Genomic DNA, 18,236 nt, shown 5'->3' on the forward strand with positions numbered 1-18,236 from the left:
AGCCCTTCAGGGACCTTCATACAGATGTCTGTGTCGAGTGACCCATATAAATACGCAGTTACAACATCCATCAATCTCATGTGTAGGGATTGAGAAACTGTTAAACTTACCAAAAATCTGAGTGTGATTGCATCAATTACTGGGGAATATGTTTCTTCGTAATCAACTCCTGGCATTTGAGAAAAACCTTGAGCTACAAGTCTTGCCTTGTATCTAACAACTTCATTTTTCTCATTTCTTTTTCTTACAAATACCCATTTGAAGTCTACGGGCTTTATGCCTTTTGGAGTTTGTAAAATTTGCCCAAAAACTTTCCTTTTTTCTAATGAGTTTAATTCTGCCTCAATTGCTTCTTTCCATCTTGGCCAATCAGGTCTTTTTCTGCATTCATTTATCGATATTGGCTCAATATCATTTTCATCATTTATTATTTCAATAGCTACGGAATAAGCAAAGGATTCATTTGGAATGATCCCTTTTCGATTCCATTTTTTCTTGGAAAAAATATAATTCATTGAGATTTCATAATTTTCATCCTTTTCATTATCGGAAATGTCTTGATTTTCTCCTTTATTTTCATTTTCATTTTGAATATTATTTTGTGCACCTTCTAGTTTTCTCAACTTTCTTGGTTTTAAATCTTTTGAACCAAGTGGCCTTCCACACTTTCTTTACACAACAATTTACTGCTGGTATATGTGATTTTGTAACTCTCTTAGTATCTGTGAATGTATCAGGTAATTGGTTAGCAACACTTTGAAGGTGAACAATTCGTTGTACTTCTTGTTCACATGATTTTATTTTTGGGTCTAAATATTCTAAATGTGTTGCTTTCCAAATAAGTTTCATATTTCTTTTCTGTAAGTCCACATTCTCTCCCCCTAAGGATGGGAATATTGTCTCATTAAAAATGGCAATCAGCAAATCTAGCTTGAAATTGATCACCAGTTAATGGTTCAAGGTATCGAATGATTAATGAAGATTCAAAACCGACATATATTTTCATTCTTCTTTGTGGACCCATTTTTGTACGTTGAGGGGGAGCAATGGGCACATATACAGCGCATCCAAAGATTTTCAAATGTGAAATATTTGGTTCATGACCAGCTACTAATTGCATTGGCGAATATTTATGATAAGCTGTAAGTCTTAGCCTAATCAATGATGCTGCATGTAATATTGCATAACCCCAGGCCGATGATGGTAATTTTGATTTCATTAGCAGTGGTCTTGTAATTAATTGCAATCTCTTAATTAAGGATTCAGTAAGACCATTTTGTGTGTGAACATGTGGCACAAGGTGTTCCACTTTAATTCCAATTGACATGCAATAATCATTAAAAGTTTGAGATGTGAATTCGCCGGCATTGTCCAATCTAATACTTTTTATTGTATAATCAGGAAAATGATTTTTCAATTTGATGATTTGTGCAAGTAGTTTTGCAAATGTATTGTTTCTACTTGATAGAAAGCTTACATGTGACCATCTTGTGGAAGCGTCTATTAAGACCATGAAGTAACTAACAGGTCTACATGGTGGATTAATTGGCCCACATATATCTCCTTGAATTCTTTCAAGAAATATAGGAGATTCAGTAACAATCTTATTTATTGATGGTCTAGTAATAAATTTTCCAAGAGAATAAGAGGTGCAAAAGAGCTCATTCGACTAGGGAATCTTAATATTTCTTAGTGGATGCCCGACTGAATTTTCAATTATTTTATACATCATCCCAGTGCCAGGATGACCTAAGCGGTCATGCCATAAAGTGAATAGCTCCTTATTGTCTAATCTTATCATATTTATTTCAATCGGGCGTATATGGGTGAGATACAACCCCGATGAATATGCTGGCATCCTTTCGAGGATAATTTTCGTTCCATTTCTTTCTGTTGTAAGGCATAAGAATTCTTTTTCATTTATACTTTTGGTTTCCATATGGTAACCATTTTGCCTTATTGCCTTGAAACTGATAAGATTTCTTCGAGATTTACTCGAGTATAGTGCATCATTTATTTCTAATTTTGTTCCATAGGGAGTATGATGCATTCTTTTCCAGTGCCTTCAATTAATTTTGCTGTTCCTGATATGGTATTGACATTTGCCTCAAGTAATGTTAGGTTTGAAAAATATTCTCGATTTTCAATATTGTATGCGTTGCTCCACTGTCCAGGAGGCAATGAAATGTTGATCCATTTACTGACATTTCCTTTTCTAAGACAAGAGAAGAAGAAAAAAAATTTTATATTATTAATATAAAGCTAGAATACTCAATACAAAAACATAAGTAGAGAATTACAACTTATCAAACGAAAAACAAGTTAGATAAAACAGAAAATGCATCTAGTCATCTCAAAAGATGTAATTATCTTCTTCTTGGGGATTAAGTTTGTGGAGGTTTACATCCTCAGTAAAGGAATCGGAGACATCTAAGGTGGGCCCAGATGTACTTGCTTCATTTAAAAAATTTGCTTCTGCCCCTTTTCCTTTGTTTTTCTGGAGCTTGATATAAATCCACTAAATGTTTGGCGGTACGACAAGTTCGCCCCCAATGTCCAGTCATGCCACATCTATTACATGTGCTTTTGTATTTCTGGACTTGTTTAAAATTATCATTTCGGGGGGGGGGGGGGGGGAAATATATTTCTTTCATAAACGTGGCTACGTCCACGGCCACGACTAAGTCCATGACCACGACCACGACCACGGCCATAGAAATTTCCTTGTTCAAAAGTATTCATGCCGCTCTTTTCGTGATATTTTCCAAGACCTCTGCCTCTTATGAAATAGTTTCCAAGACCTCGATGGCGCACATTCCTCTCAATCATATTTGTTTCATTAAAGGGCATAGTCCCAACCGGTCTCCTGTTGTGATTTTTCAATAAGAGTTCATTATTTTGCTCCGCAACAAAAAGTGTTTTCAGCAATTCATGATATTTCTTGAAATGTCTTTCACGATATTGTTGTTGTAACAAAATGCTATTTACGTGAAAGGTTGATAATGTTTTTTCTATCATTTCTTCATCTGTTATTATTTGTCCACAATAGACTAATTTTGATTTTATCAGATGAAGGGCTGAATTATAATCATTGATTGATTTGAAATCTTGAAATCTTAACTCTCACCATTCATCGATGGCCTTTGGGAGAAGTACACTTTTATTATGGCCAAATCTTTCATTTAGCTCTTCCCAAAGTAATTTTGGGTCCTCATAATTGGTGTATTCATGTTTGAGACTGTCGGTTAAATGATGTCTCAAAATTGATGCAACTTTTGCCTTCTCTTCCTCAATTTTTATGGGATCTCTTTCAATACCCTTTCCTTTGTCGGTGGGATTAAGTTCAATTATTGTGCATAATAAACTTTTTCCTTTTAGATATAATTTGACATCTGAGGCCCATTGTATAAAATTGTTTCCTGTTAATTCCAGGGCATTGAATTCTCTCTTTTTGAGATCAGCCATTATTTTCTACAATTGAGAAAATGACAAGGTTATTTAATGATTTTATGTATCATCAGAGATATTAAAGCATATTAGTCTTATCTCCCCCTGATTTAATATCTCAAACATAATAAGCACAATATAATCATACATAAAAATAAAATAGATAGTATTAATAGATAATAAAACAAAAAAATAAATAAATACATATTGCTAAACAAATGCAAGATTTTTGGATAATTAGGTAGAGTATTAACGCTACCAGTAATACTATTAAACTCATAATGATAAGGAATGCGTCAAGTATTTTACTTATATTGTCGGCAATTGGATTGATGTGGGTGTTTGTAGATGTATTGTTTGCCATGGATGGTTGAAGGAAGAAGAAGATGAAGAAAAAAAAAATTATTTATTGTGTTTGAGATAAGGTGTGAGTGGTGTGTGTGTGTTTGTGACGGGTATAAGTCCTTATTTGTAGGGGGTAAAAAGGTTAAAAAAAATTATTTTTTTTATTATTTATTTATTATTATTATTATTATTTTAGAATTGAACCTTGAAGATTTTACTTAAATTAAAATTTTCGAACCACTCTGGCATTCATCCCAGGGTGATATTTTTACAATTAGAAAATGATTTTATGTTGTGTAGAAATAATGTGGTCATGTCTGCTAATAATCTGTGTTATAGATAAATTAAGACAATTTATTATTATAATGTTAAACAAAATAGAATCAAATAAAAGCGTTATTTATTATTATTTGAAGGTGAAATTATATTTTATGAGTTTATCAAGTGATTATATAACTTATGGACTAAAATAGCCAAATGCATATGCACATAATATGATGACATGATCAGATAAATAGAGATAAAACCGTCCATAAAGGTGATAACAATGCTAAATTAGCCAGTCCTTAAAGGCGGTCATTACAAAATAATATTAGCCAGTCCATATAGGTGGCTGAAAAAGTAAAAACGAACATAAAGATTAAACGACATTATTAAAATAAATTATTTTATGGGTTAATAGTCTGAAAACGTTTGTTACTAGTTTTTTCGCCAGTGTCATTTTTTCTTTTATTATTTTCTTGTGGGACTGTAGAATCATTAGTAGGTTGGACTGGTGGGTTATCAGTAGATTGTGGTGGTTGATTAGTAGGTGGTTGTGCTGGTGGATTAGCTGCATTATTGGGACTTGGCATTGAGTTTTCATTTATATGGGTATTATTTGGATCATGTCTTCGCAGTTGGTTTAAACCACTATTAGCTGGGTTAGTAGTAACAGATATACAATTTTCTTCAAGGATAAAGTATAGAACGGTGTTAGTAACACCTTGAATAATAATATTGATACCGTTTGATTGTTGGTCCATATTGTGGCTTAAAAAAATGTTATAATGTTTTGAGAAAAAAAAATTACCTTCTTGGGTTTTTTTATTTGAGAGTGAAAAATGGTGCTGATAACGTGTTAAAAGGTAGGGATAATATATGGAGAAAAGTAGTATAGGAAATAAATTTATATCAGTTTATCTTAGCTTTTATTACATTCACTCACAAAGCATTGTGGAACTTGCACTTATATATAGTGCAAGATGATAAATGTATACAAAAGTGTTACTATTAAAAGAGATATGATAACTCTCAACTCTATGCATTCAATTGTCTTGTCCCATCAATCACAATAGAAGGTTATTTTTTTCAAAATTTTTAAATTAAAAGATTTTTTATGAGAATAATAAATGGAATACTTTTAAATGGCAAATGAAAAGTTTTTTAAGTAACAGAGAGAGTAATTTAAATTTTGTAACTAAAGGATGCAAACTTAAATAAAAATAAAGATAAAAAATAATAAAAAATTAAAGTTATAAAAAATAAGTTGCACGAAATCTAAAAGAAAAGGGCTATTTGGCGTTCACTTTCACCACAAGGAATTACTAACAATGACTATTATTAAGGAGTATAAAATGATATAAATAAGTGCAATCCTACCAGCATCCTCGTTTATTTGTAATCGGTTAAGTTAGTCTCTTTAATATTTTTTTTATAAAAAAATAGAGTAATAGTTTCTTTTACTCACACTCAGCCTCTTTACTAGGAGGATACGTTGAGTTTCAAAGAAATGCTGAGCTTGACACAGAAAAACAGCTTTATCCTGGCATGGCCGCAGACCCTGAGAAAAAGCTTAATTTTCAATTGGCCGAAATTAGGGAAAATTATAAAATATTATTTTCAATTGACACAGAAAAGGTATGAAATTTTTTTTTTATCTATCTAAATTTTGCTTAGTGTTATAAAATATTATTTTCAATATGTTGAAGTAGTTTGACAGCAATTGTATTCTATAAACCACGATATCAGGAAGTTGGAAATGGAAAAAGTACAAAAATACGTGAACGGCAGGATTCGAACCTGCGCGGGCAGAGCCCACATGATTTCTAGTCATGCCCGATAACCACTCCGGCACGTCCACTGGTAGTACTAAAAACATTATAACAGTTGCTGTATTACTAATTGTATTGTTCAGAGTTTCGTCTACCATTTGTGTGAAGATTATAGCACTTGTCACTTATGAGCTATGGTTTACTCAATTTTTATGCAGTGAAAAAGTTTTGTTTTAATTTTTTGTGGGGATGGAGTAAGGCTTGAAAATACATAAAATATAACTATATGAGGGGTGAGAATTATCCAATCTATGGAAATTTCAATTTTAAGAACTCTATAGTTGGATTTGAACATTCACAAGGTTTTGAGAGCCATCATCTCATATCGAGAATAATAGCCAAATCGATTTAATTATAATTTTTCCAATACGTGATTAATAATTGTATTAATTTAACGTCATAATTGATATCTTTAATGTTAAAATTGATTTCTTTTATAAGTTATAATTGATTATTTAATTAATTACTTTATATATAACTAGTATAACCTCGTGCAATGCACAAAGTTTTTAGTGAAAGATCTATATATAAATATGATTTTTAAAAATACGTAATAAAAACATACTGGTGGTGGTGTAAATGGTATGGGTGATGGTGGTGGTGATGGAATTTGATAAGATAGTGGTGTGGCTGGCTTTAGTGAGGGAGGTGTGTCATTGGTAGGTTCAAAGGTGTTGTGTGAGGTAGAGTCATCATCCAAATCCACAACCGGACTTTTTCCTTTAGAAGCTAGCCTTCGACTTTTCCTTGGTGTTGCAACAGGCTGCTTCTGAACCGGCAATTGAACCTCCTCATCACTTTCAGCATTATCATCATTATCCTCCTCCACATCCTCACCTTGTTCTTCAGCTTTCCCCTTACTTGCTTCTTCCCCCTGTTCCCTTGGAGAACAAGCTTCTGCCCTTTTTGCAGTGGCAGAGGAAACAGGCTCCTGATCCTCTTTCTCCAGTTCCTTTTCTTCCCTTCCCTCCTCATTTTTTTGTGCCTCCTCTTCCTTGTCAGAATTAATAACATCAACCTGCTCATTTGCATCCTCCAGAATCCCGATATCATTTAATTTCAAGTGCAAATTATTCAGACACTTTTCACCTATTATATTATTGGGACTCATGGGAAAATGCAGACCATCGAGAGGGACACCAAACTTCTTAAATATCCACGTTAACAATCCTTCATACCCAACCAAATATTTCTTCTCAATGCAATCACTCAAATGTGAAATCATCAAAGAAGGAAAATTAGTTTTTATGTGATTAGCCAAACAATAAATCAAAGTAGCATCACGTAGATTTACCTCACTACGCTTAGAATTGCGTGGCAGGATAACTCGACGGGCTATGTTGTAAAGTAGTTTGTGAAGTGGAGACAGTATGTTGTGACTAATTTTACCCTTCTTTTCATGAATCCCCAAGAACTTCAAAACAGTCTTCTCGTTTATACCAAAAAAAACAATTTTAGACCCAACATGATAAGTATCAGAACCTACGGCTGGCACTCCAAACCATTTGCGCAACATTAAACTGTTAAATTCTATTTTAATCTCCTTAACAATACTCGAACACATTCCATTGTCAATAGAAAAATTTGAAATAAATTCCCGCATTAAATTTGGGTATATAGGGTTACAACATTAATCAACCATTAGGAGTTTTCCAATATTGATTTTGTAATATAGCATGAAGTTGAGGGAAAGGAGTGGATTCATATCAGTACTTGTCAAGACCGAATCCCACTGACATTTCCTTTGATATTTCCTCAACGCTGTTGGGATCACTCTGCTTGGTTCTCTTTGTTGATCTGGATAACGATTTTTCTGTTGGAGTGTCATTGGATCGTTTGTTCCCAACATGCATCGTAGATGCACTTGGTGTACTTGAGTGTTCTTTTGATGGAGATGGAGCAGCAGCGATTTGGGGTGAAGGATGGACTACCTTTAACGGTTTTGGTTGAGTGGTTTTGGGTGTTTTGTTGCTCTGCTTCCTGCTTGAGGCGGTTTTTGGGGTTTTCATGGTGGATTTCTGAATTGAAGATGAAGGAATGAGATTGAATGAGGGAGATAGACGGTTTGAGAATTGTTGGTAAAGTAGAGTGATGAAGTAATATGTTGTGACGTGAGGGAAAGAGTTTATATTGATGATGAGGGGACGGATACTAAAGGGTTTCAATACACATTATTTAATTTTGCATGTGTGAACAATGTGTTTGAAAGGGTAGGTTCATGGAATGAGTAGTTAATAACGGTTTTTCGAAGCATTACGATGATCCGACTCCCACTATTTAATTAATTTGCGTTAACCATCTATTAAAAAAATTGTTGGAAAAAATATAGAAACTGAAAATATGAAATATTTTATATGAGGATAAAAATATATAGAATAAATATATGCTGCTTTGGTCTGATCAATTTAAACATGCAAACAAGAAAGCATTCATAGCACATACTTTTAAATAACTGCGCACCTGATCTTTTTAATAATTGATTTTTCAATTAAGATTTTTGTGGATGATTTAACCTATTCAATTTTCATTTTGCCTTGAGGAGAATGCTTGTCATATACTTTAGTGTAGCTTAATTATGCCAAGTTCTAACCTCATTTTTTCATGTTGTTCCCTTGGAAGTGGTTTTGTCATGATGTCTGCTACTTGCTCGTTTGTATTAACATGCTTGACAATAATATTTTTATTTTCAACATTATCCTTAAGAAAAAAATGTCTTAAGTGGATATGTTTTACTCTTGAATGATGCACTGGATCTTTAGATATTCAGATGGCACTGGTATTATCACAATAAATAGAAACACAATCAAACTTAATACCAAAATCTCTTAGCTGCTGTTTTATCCAAAGCATTTGGGAACAGCAAGCTGCTGCTGCCAAATATTCTGCTTCAGCGGTGGATAGTGCAACGGTGTTTTGTTTCTTGGAACACCATGATACTAAACATGAGCCAAGAAATTGTACCATACCTGAAGTGTTTTTCCTGTTAACAAGATCTCCTGCATAATCTGCATCACTATAACCTTTCAAATCATAGACATTACTTTTAGGATAAAATAGGGACGAGTCATCTGTTTCCTTCAAATATCTCAGAATTCTTTTCACTGCTGTATGATGTGATTCTTTAAGGTTTGATTAAAATCTAGCACATAAACCAACACTAAAAGCAATATCGGGTCTACTAGCAGTTAGATATAATAAAGAGCCAATCATGCCTCGATACATAGTTTGATCAACATTTATACCATTTGAATCTTCATCTAATCTAACATTAGTAGCCATAGGTGTGTGGTTAGTTTTAGCATTATTTAAAACGTATTTCTTGAGAAGTTCTTTTATATATTTTTGTTGGTGAATAAAGTATCCATTTGCTGTTTGTTTAATTTGCAAACTTAGAAAGACATTTAATTCTCCCATCATGCTCATTTCAAATTCAATGCTCATTAGGTTGGCAAATTCTTTACATGGCAATTCATTGGTAGCACCAAAAATAATATCATCAACATAAATTTGAACAACTAAAATTCAGAACCTCTATTCTTAAAGAATGAGGTTTTATCTATTTTACCTCTAACAAAGTTATTTTCAATCAAGAACTTTGATAATCTTTCATACCATTGCCTAGGAGCTGGTTTTAACCCATAAAGAGCTTTATCAAGCTTATAAACATGATCAAGAAAAGAGGGATTTTCAAAGCCAGGGGGTTGTTCCATAAAACACTTCTTCATCAAGAAAACCATTCAAGAAAGCACATTTCACATCCATTTGATATAATTTAAAATTCATAAATGCAGCAAAAGAAATTAAAATTCTGATAGCCTCTAACCTCGCTATCGGAGCAAATTTCTCAGTATAATCAATTCCTTCTTATTCCACGAGCCTTGCCGTGTTTCTTACAATGATTTCAAGCTCATCCAATTTGTTCCGAAATACCTATTTTAGTCCAATCACATTTTTGTGTTTTGGTTTGGGTTCTAAATGTCATACTTTATTTTTTTTCAAATTCATTCAGTTCATCTTGCATGGCTATAATCCATTCGGAATCTTTTAGAGCTTCTTCGTGATTTTTGGGTTCAAGTGTTGAGAGGAACGCAAAGTGTGCATAGAAATTTCTCATTTGGGATCTGGTTTGTGTTCCCTTATTCAAATCACTGACTATTAAATCAAGAGGATGACATTTTTGATATCTCCAAGGTTTGGGCACAAATTCTCTTGTGGGAACTGTTGTAGGCTCAGGGTCGTTAACTTGATCGTTATTCTGCTCATTTTCAGCTGGATCAGTTTGCTCATTTCTGGGAACAGTTGTATTGGGAACAGTTTGCTGGTCCTCATTCACTAGCTGTTCTGTATTATCTGGTACTTCGATTTGTTCTTGAATCAGCTGTTCTCCTACTGTTCTTTGATCTTGCTCTTTCATTACATCTTCATCATCTTCCTTGCAAGACCTATTTTAAAATCATTTGTATTCTGTTCACTTGTCATAAAGTTAGTTTCATCAAAAATAATGTGAACGGATTTTTCTACGCACATAGTTCTCTTGTTGTAAACTCTATAAGCTTTACTATGAGATGAATAGCCAAGAAATACTGCTTCATCACTTCTTTCATCAAACTTTTCTATGTTTCGTTTTCCATTAACATGAACAAAGCATTTACATCCAAACACACAAAAATGGGAAATATTTGGTTTTATACCTTTAAACAATTCATAGGGTGTCTTAGAAGTGATAGGTCTTATTAGTACACAATTTAAAATATAGCATGCAGTATTGACAGCCTCGACCCAAAAATTTCTAGGAAGACCACTAGCAATTAACATGGTTCTAGCCATTTCTTCTAAAGTTCTATTTTTTCTTTCTACCACACCATTTTGTTGTGGGGTTCTTGGTGCAGAAAAGTTATGACTTATTCCATGTTCATTGCAATAATTCATAAAGCTTGAATTTTCAACTTCTTTACCATGGTCAGACCTTATGTGAATAAGTTGAATATTACTAGATTTTTGTATTTTGTTAGCAAAAGAAACAAACTCATTAAAAGCTTCATCTTTGCTTACTAAAAATAAAGTCCATGTAAATCTACTATAATCATCAATAATAATAAATACATATCATTTGCCACTACGGCTTTGGATTCTCATGGGTCTACAAAGATCCATATGGATTAGTTCAAGCGGTTTAGAAGTGGTCACCACATTCTTTGGTTTAAAGGACGACCTTACTTGTTTTTCTTTGGCACAAGGATCACAAATTTCATCCTTTAGGAATTTATGGATGGCAATCCTCTTACTAGGTCTTTTGATCTTAAGGTATCAATCAAAGAAAAGTTAGCATGACTTAGACGTTTATGCCAAAGAAGAGGGTCATCTTCTATGACACTGAGATAGGTCAAACTCGATTTGGGAACAGTGTTGATGTCCACAACATAAGTGTTCCCTTTTCGAATCTCTTCCAGAACAGTGTCTCCTGTGTCACTCCTAGAAATAATACATCTTTCAGAAGTGAAGTTTACAGAGTTACCTGTGTTACACAACTGAGAAATACTTAGTAAGTTATGTTTAAAATTCTCGACCAAAAATACATTATCAATTGCATGGGAACTTGACCTTCCTACTTTTCCTTTGGCGATGATTTCACCTTTCATGTTCTCACCGAAAGTCACAGTTCCCCCATCATAGGTTTCCAGAAAGAGAAATTTTGATTTATCACCTGTCATGTGCTTGGAACAACCACTGTCGAGATACCATGAGTTGTTCCCCGTCACTAGAACCTGTATGAAAAATTAATTGTTAGAATTAGGAACCCAGTCTTTCTTGGGTTCCTTGTCGATTTGACATGAATCAACTTTCTTAATCCAAATACGATCGACATAATCTCTATTGGAGACAGTATGTTGTTCCCTTTCGATACACTGGATTTTCAGATGTCTAGTTTTCCCGCAAAAAAGGAACAGACTTTGTCACTTGGGAGATTGACATAGACCTTTTTCTTTTTATTATTCTTAAGGTAATCTAGGCCTTCTGAATTTTTACTTTTAGCATTTAGAATCCATTAGGGAATATTTTTGATTTTCCCTTTTTCTCTTGAATTTAATTTAAGTTCTAATTTATCATTGTCGGTTTGGTTGGATTCTAAGTTGATTTTCAAATTTTGAAAATCAATACACAAATCTTTAATAGATGCATCATTTAATTCCTTGTTCAAGCCTAATAATTTATATTGTGTCAATTCAACATTAAGAATAATATTTTCCTTTTTCACTTTTTCCATTGTTCCCTTTAGAATTATATTTTGAACCAACAAACTGAAAAATCTGTTTTGGACATCGGATGTAAAGGTATTTATATAGGAAATATGGTCTTTACTAATCTTAAGGTCTTTTTCAAGTTGGAAACATTTATCATTACATTTTTTCAATTTATCTTGTGTCTCCATAAGCAACTCTATTAATTTATTTCTATTTAATTTAAACGGATGGTTAGAAAATGAGTTAGAAGACTTTACCCGTTTTCCTTTGGACTTCTCATTCTTGCTTTCGTGTGAGGCCATGAGACATAAGTTTATTGTTTTTTCTTCTTCGGGGATTTCAATCTCATCATCACTCTCAGATTCTCCCCATGCAGCTATCATGGCTTTGCGAAAAGTCGATTTTGTTGAGATTTCCTTTACTTGGTAGTGTTTTTGTATCCCTTGTCTTTTCCTTGCCCTTTTCATTTTTCCATATAGGGCAATCTTTGATGAAGTGATCGGTACTTCCACATTTGTGGCATTCAAGGTTGGATTTTGTATTGGTAGTTCTTTTTTCTTTGTTATTTCTTTGATTGGTGTACCTGTTGTTCATGAAGAACTTCTTGAATTTTCGTACCAGCATGGCAGCCTCCTCCTCATCACATTCTGATTCTTCTTGATCTGCTGCTGTCAGAGCCAATCCCTTGTTTTGATAACTGTCTGCTGTTCCCAAATGTAATTCGTGAGTCATTAGGGAACTAGCCAACTCTTCCAGATTGAATTTTGTAAAATCTTTAGATTCCTGGATGGCAGTGACCTTGGCTCTCTAGCGTTCATCTTGAGGGAAACTCCTTAGAATTTTCCTTACTTGTTCATCGGTGGGAATAAGTCTTACAGGAGAGACAAGTTCATTTGTGATGTTAGTGAACCTTGTAAACATCTCTTGGATGCTTTCTCTTGGTTCCATAACAAACCGTTCATACTTAGACATCAACAAGTCTATCTTGAAACGATTCACTTCACTTGTTCCCTCATGGGTAACTTCCAGCAGGTCCCAAATCTGTTTGGTAGATTTGCAACCCATAATGTCGTTATGTTCAAGAGCATTTATCTCGATTTTCTAAAAATCTTCCTTTTCAAATTCGGTTATTGGTTTGGGAATAATTTCGTTATTGGAGTTTGTAGTTGTTACCTCAAAGTCTCCAATTTCGATAATTCTCCAAACTTGATAATTTTCGGTTTTGATGAAGATCTCCATCCTATTCTTCTAATATGTGTGGAATTTTCCATCAAACATAGGTGGCCTTTGAGTAGAGTACCCTTCTTCCAATCGTTCATTCATTATCGAGATCTTTAAAAATACCAGGATATTACTCTCAGGGCTTCCTAATCAAATGAGGAACAGGGCTCTGATACCAATTGTAGACTGTTTTAGAGATGGGGACGACAACAAGAGGGGGGGTAAATTGTTGTTTTAATAAGTTTAAGTATTTTAGCCATGTTTTTGCAGAATTAGATAAAAGAAATAAAACTTAAACTTAGAGAGAAATAATGAAAGAGACAACACAATTTTACGTGGAAACCTTCTAGGCCTAAATAGAAGGAAAAACCACGACCCCTCGGGATTTCAAACTCTCCACTATGTTTTAGTCAATTCGTTACAATTACATAAAACAACTCGCTTCACTCAAAGCTTCTCTTACTAGGCCAACTTCTCCTTTCACTTGCTTCACTTAAAGCAACTTTCTTAGCTTTAGTCCAAGCTATTCTCTTCTCTAGCTTCACTAGAAGCTTTTCTCTTAGCTTTACTCAAAGCTATTTTCTTCTCTAGTTTCACTAGAAGCTTTCTAATTCTCCCCTAGACTCACCCAAGTCTAGTTACAACAATTTAGTCAAAAACCCTTTTACAAGGATAAAATTCTCTAAAGATAAAATCAAAGAGTTGCACAAGAAAATATTATAAGTTAATTGGAAGTTTTTGAACAAAATATTTCTTGTTTTTCCAAAAATAACGTATGAATTTGATTGTTCATACACGGCTTAATTTGAGGAACAAACAAGTCCTCTATTTATAGACTTTAGTTTAGCTAAAATAGAAAGTAACTCTCCATTATTCCCTTATCCCTAATAAAATGGATCTTGAAACACAAGGTCAAACACACGGTTATTTCCTTGTACCTCTTCAATAGATAAGGAAGAAATAAGTGGAAGCTTAGTCCAAAAGCTACGGTTCCCTATTTCTAATAATAGGTAGGTTGGTTACACGGTTCCCCTTTACTAGTAATAGTTACGATTCTCTTTACTAATATTAGCTACGGTTCCCTTTACTAATATTAGCTATGGTTCCCTTTACTAACTTTAGCTAAGGATCCCTTTACTAATATCAGCTACGGTTCCCTTCACTAATTTTAGCTAATTTAGTTATTCACTAAATATAGATTCAAAATAAAAGCCTTTTAAAAAGGATTTAGAAAATCACACGTTAGGTGGTTATAAAAATATTTTGCCAATTAACTTAATAATTAAATAATACAAAAAATTAATTTTAACTAATATATCAACTAAAAAATCAGAAAACATAATAATCAGAATTTCCAGCAGACGAATTTTCTTCAGACTCCAGTCTAGGAACAATATACTTTTTCCATTTTCCAGTTTTGTTAGATCATCAAACTTGGGAACAGTAGACCTCCTGTTTACATTTGACATCCTAAGCGATATACCTTTTCAAACTTCTTTGGATTCCTTTGACGAGTACATGTTCATAGACCAAGTCATAGGCACCATCAACGATCTTAATCACGACCGGATATTGACCTGCAAACAATCTCTAAAAATAATTTGTTTACATAAAGTGTAGTCATCATCAAAACCTAAGTAAGTCAACAAAATCAAATGTGGGTGACTGTGACCGAAACCGTTTGAGAAGTGGCAATAGAGACCTTAGGGGTGTTTTCGGGAAAGCTAAGGGTGTATAAAGAGTCGTGGTGGTGGAATGAGGAGGTACAAAAGAAGATAAAGGGCAAAAACAAGAGATTTAAGGAACTTATGGCATGCACGTAGGAGGATAGGGTACCTAAGACAGATATACAAAGAAGCAAAACGGTCGGCAAAAAAAGCGATAGTAGAGGCAAAAAGTCGTGCATATGAGGAATTATATTAGGAGCTTGATATAAAAGAGGGAGAGAAAGATATTTTTATGTTGACAAAAGCTAGTTCCATGCAAAAGTAAGACTTAGAAATAGTGAAATACATCAAAGATGAGAATGAACAAGTGCTCATAAGACAAGAGAAAATCAAAATAAAATGGCGTTAGTATTTCTCTAAACTAGTCAATGAGAAGGGGGGCCAAAGAAGGAGGATAAACTAACTTATGAAGGTCAAAGACCACGTGAATACGGGTCAACCTGTGATATTACCACAGAGTAAGTAGGAAAAGCTCTTAAAAATACGGGGAGAACAAAAGTAGTTGGACTTGATAATATACTGATTGAGGTGTCTAGGGGTTTAGGAGTAGAGGACATTTGTTGGTTAACTAACCTCTTTAATGTTATCTTACAAAAACTTAAGAGTCCAGAAGAATGGAGGAACAACACACTAATCCCAACTGTATAAGAACAAAGATAATGCAAAAGTATGCAAGAACTATAGAGGGATCAAAATTTTAAGCCATATAATGAAGTAGTGGGAGAGAGTGATAGAAAGATTATCAGACAAGAGACGGTGATCAGAGAGAACCAGTTTCACTTCATGCCAGGATGGTCAACCAGTGAAGCTATTATTGTTTTGCGAAGACTAATGGAAAAATATAGGGATCAAAAGAAGGATTTGCATATGGTGTTCATCGACTTGGAGAAAGTGTATGATAGCATACCATGAGGCATCATTTGGGATAACCTTAAGTTTAGAGGTATTTAACAAAGGTATATTGAGGCTACCCAACATATGTATAATAAAGTATTGACTACCATTTAAACACCGGCGGGAATAATAGAGTCTTTCCCAGTTAAAATAGGTCAACATCAGGGATCGTCATTGATCCCTTTCATTTTTATAGTTATTATGGAAGAGATTTTTAAATTGATCTGGGAGACTGTACCTTGGTGCATATCATTTGCTGTTGATATCGTATTGGTAGCGGAAACTAAGGAGGAAGTTAATTATAAATTGGAAGACTGGAGGGAAGTTTTAGAAGCTAGAGGGTTGTGCATAAGTTGTATGAAGACAAACTATTTGCGATGCGGCTTTAGTAGAACATCGCCAATAGGGGAGTTAGAGGTGACCATTGGTGAAGAAATAGTAATGGGGAGATTGATGGAGATGTTACTCATCCAATACAAATAGGTTGGTGGCGATTAGCCACCGGGGTACTTTGTGATAGGAGGTTCCAAGTAGGTTAAAAGGTAAATTTTATCGAGTTGCAATCAGACCAGCTTTTTTGTATGGGACAGAGTGTTGGCCCATAAAGAAGACTTCTGACATAAGATGGAAGTTATAGAAATGTCAAATGCGTATGCTTAGGTAGATGTGAGGTAACACAATGATGGATAGGATTAGAAACCAGGACTTTAGAGAGAAACTAGGAGTTACTCGTATTTCTTCAAAGATGCGTGAAAATAAATTGAGATGGTTTGGGCATGTGTAGAAAAAGACTTTTGACGCCCCCAAGAGGAAGATAAAAAGAATCATAGTGGAGGCCTGGAGGGTAAGAGAAGTCGAGGAAGACCTAGAAAAACGTGCAAGGAACATATAAAGAATGACTTGCATGACCTACATCTTTTTGAGGATCTGAATAGGGATAAAGGTAGTTGGAGGCGCCTTATTAATGTCTTAGTCTACGAATACTCTTTTGCTTACTAGTTGTTATTCTTATTTTTGCCTTTGCCTTTGCCTTTTTACATGACATTCCTTTATTCATCTTTAACTAGTTTTATTGTAAAAACTCATTGTATTGTTAATTATGAAAAGACATATATTTCCAACAGTTTCATTGTAAAAACTCATTGTATTGTTAATAATGTATCTTTTTCCATTTTAGAAATTGTTTTGAGATGGTACAATAAGGAAAATCGTTTTGTTGCTAGTCTACAATTACGTTACTAAAATTACAAAAATCAAAAACCATATTAGCTTGATTTATCAAAATGGTCGATCGAGCTTATTTTGGGTCAAATCACTCTATCGGGTTACTTTCTCGTTGGGTAGTTTCAGGTTGGATGAGATCGGGTTCGAGTCAACTTAAAGAATCGTAGAATCAAATTTTTTTTTCTTATCATTAATTTTTTTCAAAATAACTACAACTCTTTCTCGACCATTTTCCCCATTTACTTCTTGCACAAAGACAAAGGAGTCGGGTACAATATGTTAAAGTAGTTGGGTGTTTCGAAATAAAAAATAGAATATGGAATAAGGTCATATTAAACAACAAGAATGGATGAATTTCTTTGGGTGAACTAAAGAAAAAAATGAGACAAAACTAAGTGGGGTAAAAGATTATATGATTATTTTTTTTTAATTTCATATAAAACATTAACTATTAAAAAGACCAATATAATAATTATAGGTTTACAACAAAGAAATGATATTTAAAATTAAAAAAGTTAACTAAAAATATGTGGGTTGACCAAAAATAATGACGTAGAATTAAAAATACTGATGTGGAATGCAAATCGGATCAAAACAGATGTAGTTTAGATTTTGATTGGGTTGACCTAGTTTTTCCCGGTTTTTTGTTGGATCATTTTCAGGTCACTTGTTGACATTTTTTTGGTTATGAGACAATAACTTCGGTTCAAGTTCAGCGTCAATTTTAGGTCAGGACATATTTTTTTATGTATGGTCAGATCATATTGACAGGTCTAGTTTTAGCAATCTTAGATGATATATCTACTATAAGTCTAATAGTGTAAGAAGACTCTCACAAGACTGATCCAAGAAGATAATAAAAAAATGAAAAGAAATAAAAAATGTGTTCAAAACTGAAAAGAAAACAAACGATCAAAACAATCGACAATTGCTGTAAAAAAAAATGCAAAAATCGAAATAAAAACCTTTTAAAAATGCATCTAAATGTGAAAACTTGATTACCTAAATATGATATTGAACAATAAAGACACTATTAAATGTCG

At 33.6% G+C, this 18,236-nt stretch overlaps 1 non-coding gene across 1 annotated transcript; it reads right to left on the reverse strand.

Moving 5' to 3' along the window:
- Positions 1–5,832: 5,832 nt before the first annotated feature.
- Positions 5,833–5,914, reverse strand: TRNAS-AGA (transfer RNA serine (anticodon AGA)). The gene has a single exon. It is a non-coding gene; the product is annotated as a tRNA-Ser (tRNA).
- Between the last annotated feature and the right edge of the window lie 12,322 nt (positions 5,915–18,236).

The sequence above is a fragment of the Amaranthus tricolor genome, chromosome 14, assembly GCF_026212465.1.
Source record: "Amaranthus tricolor cultivar Red isolate AtriRed21 chromosome 14, ASM2621246v1, whole genome shotgun sequence".
Lineage (NCBI taxonomy): Eukaryota > Viridiplantae > Streptophyta > Magnoliopsida > Caryophyllales > Amaranthaceae > Amaranthus > Amaranthus tricolor.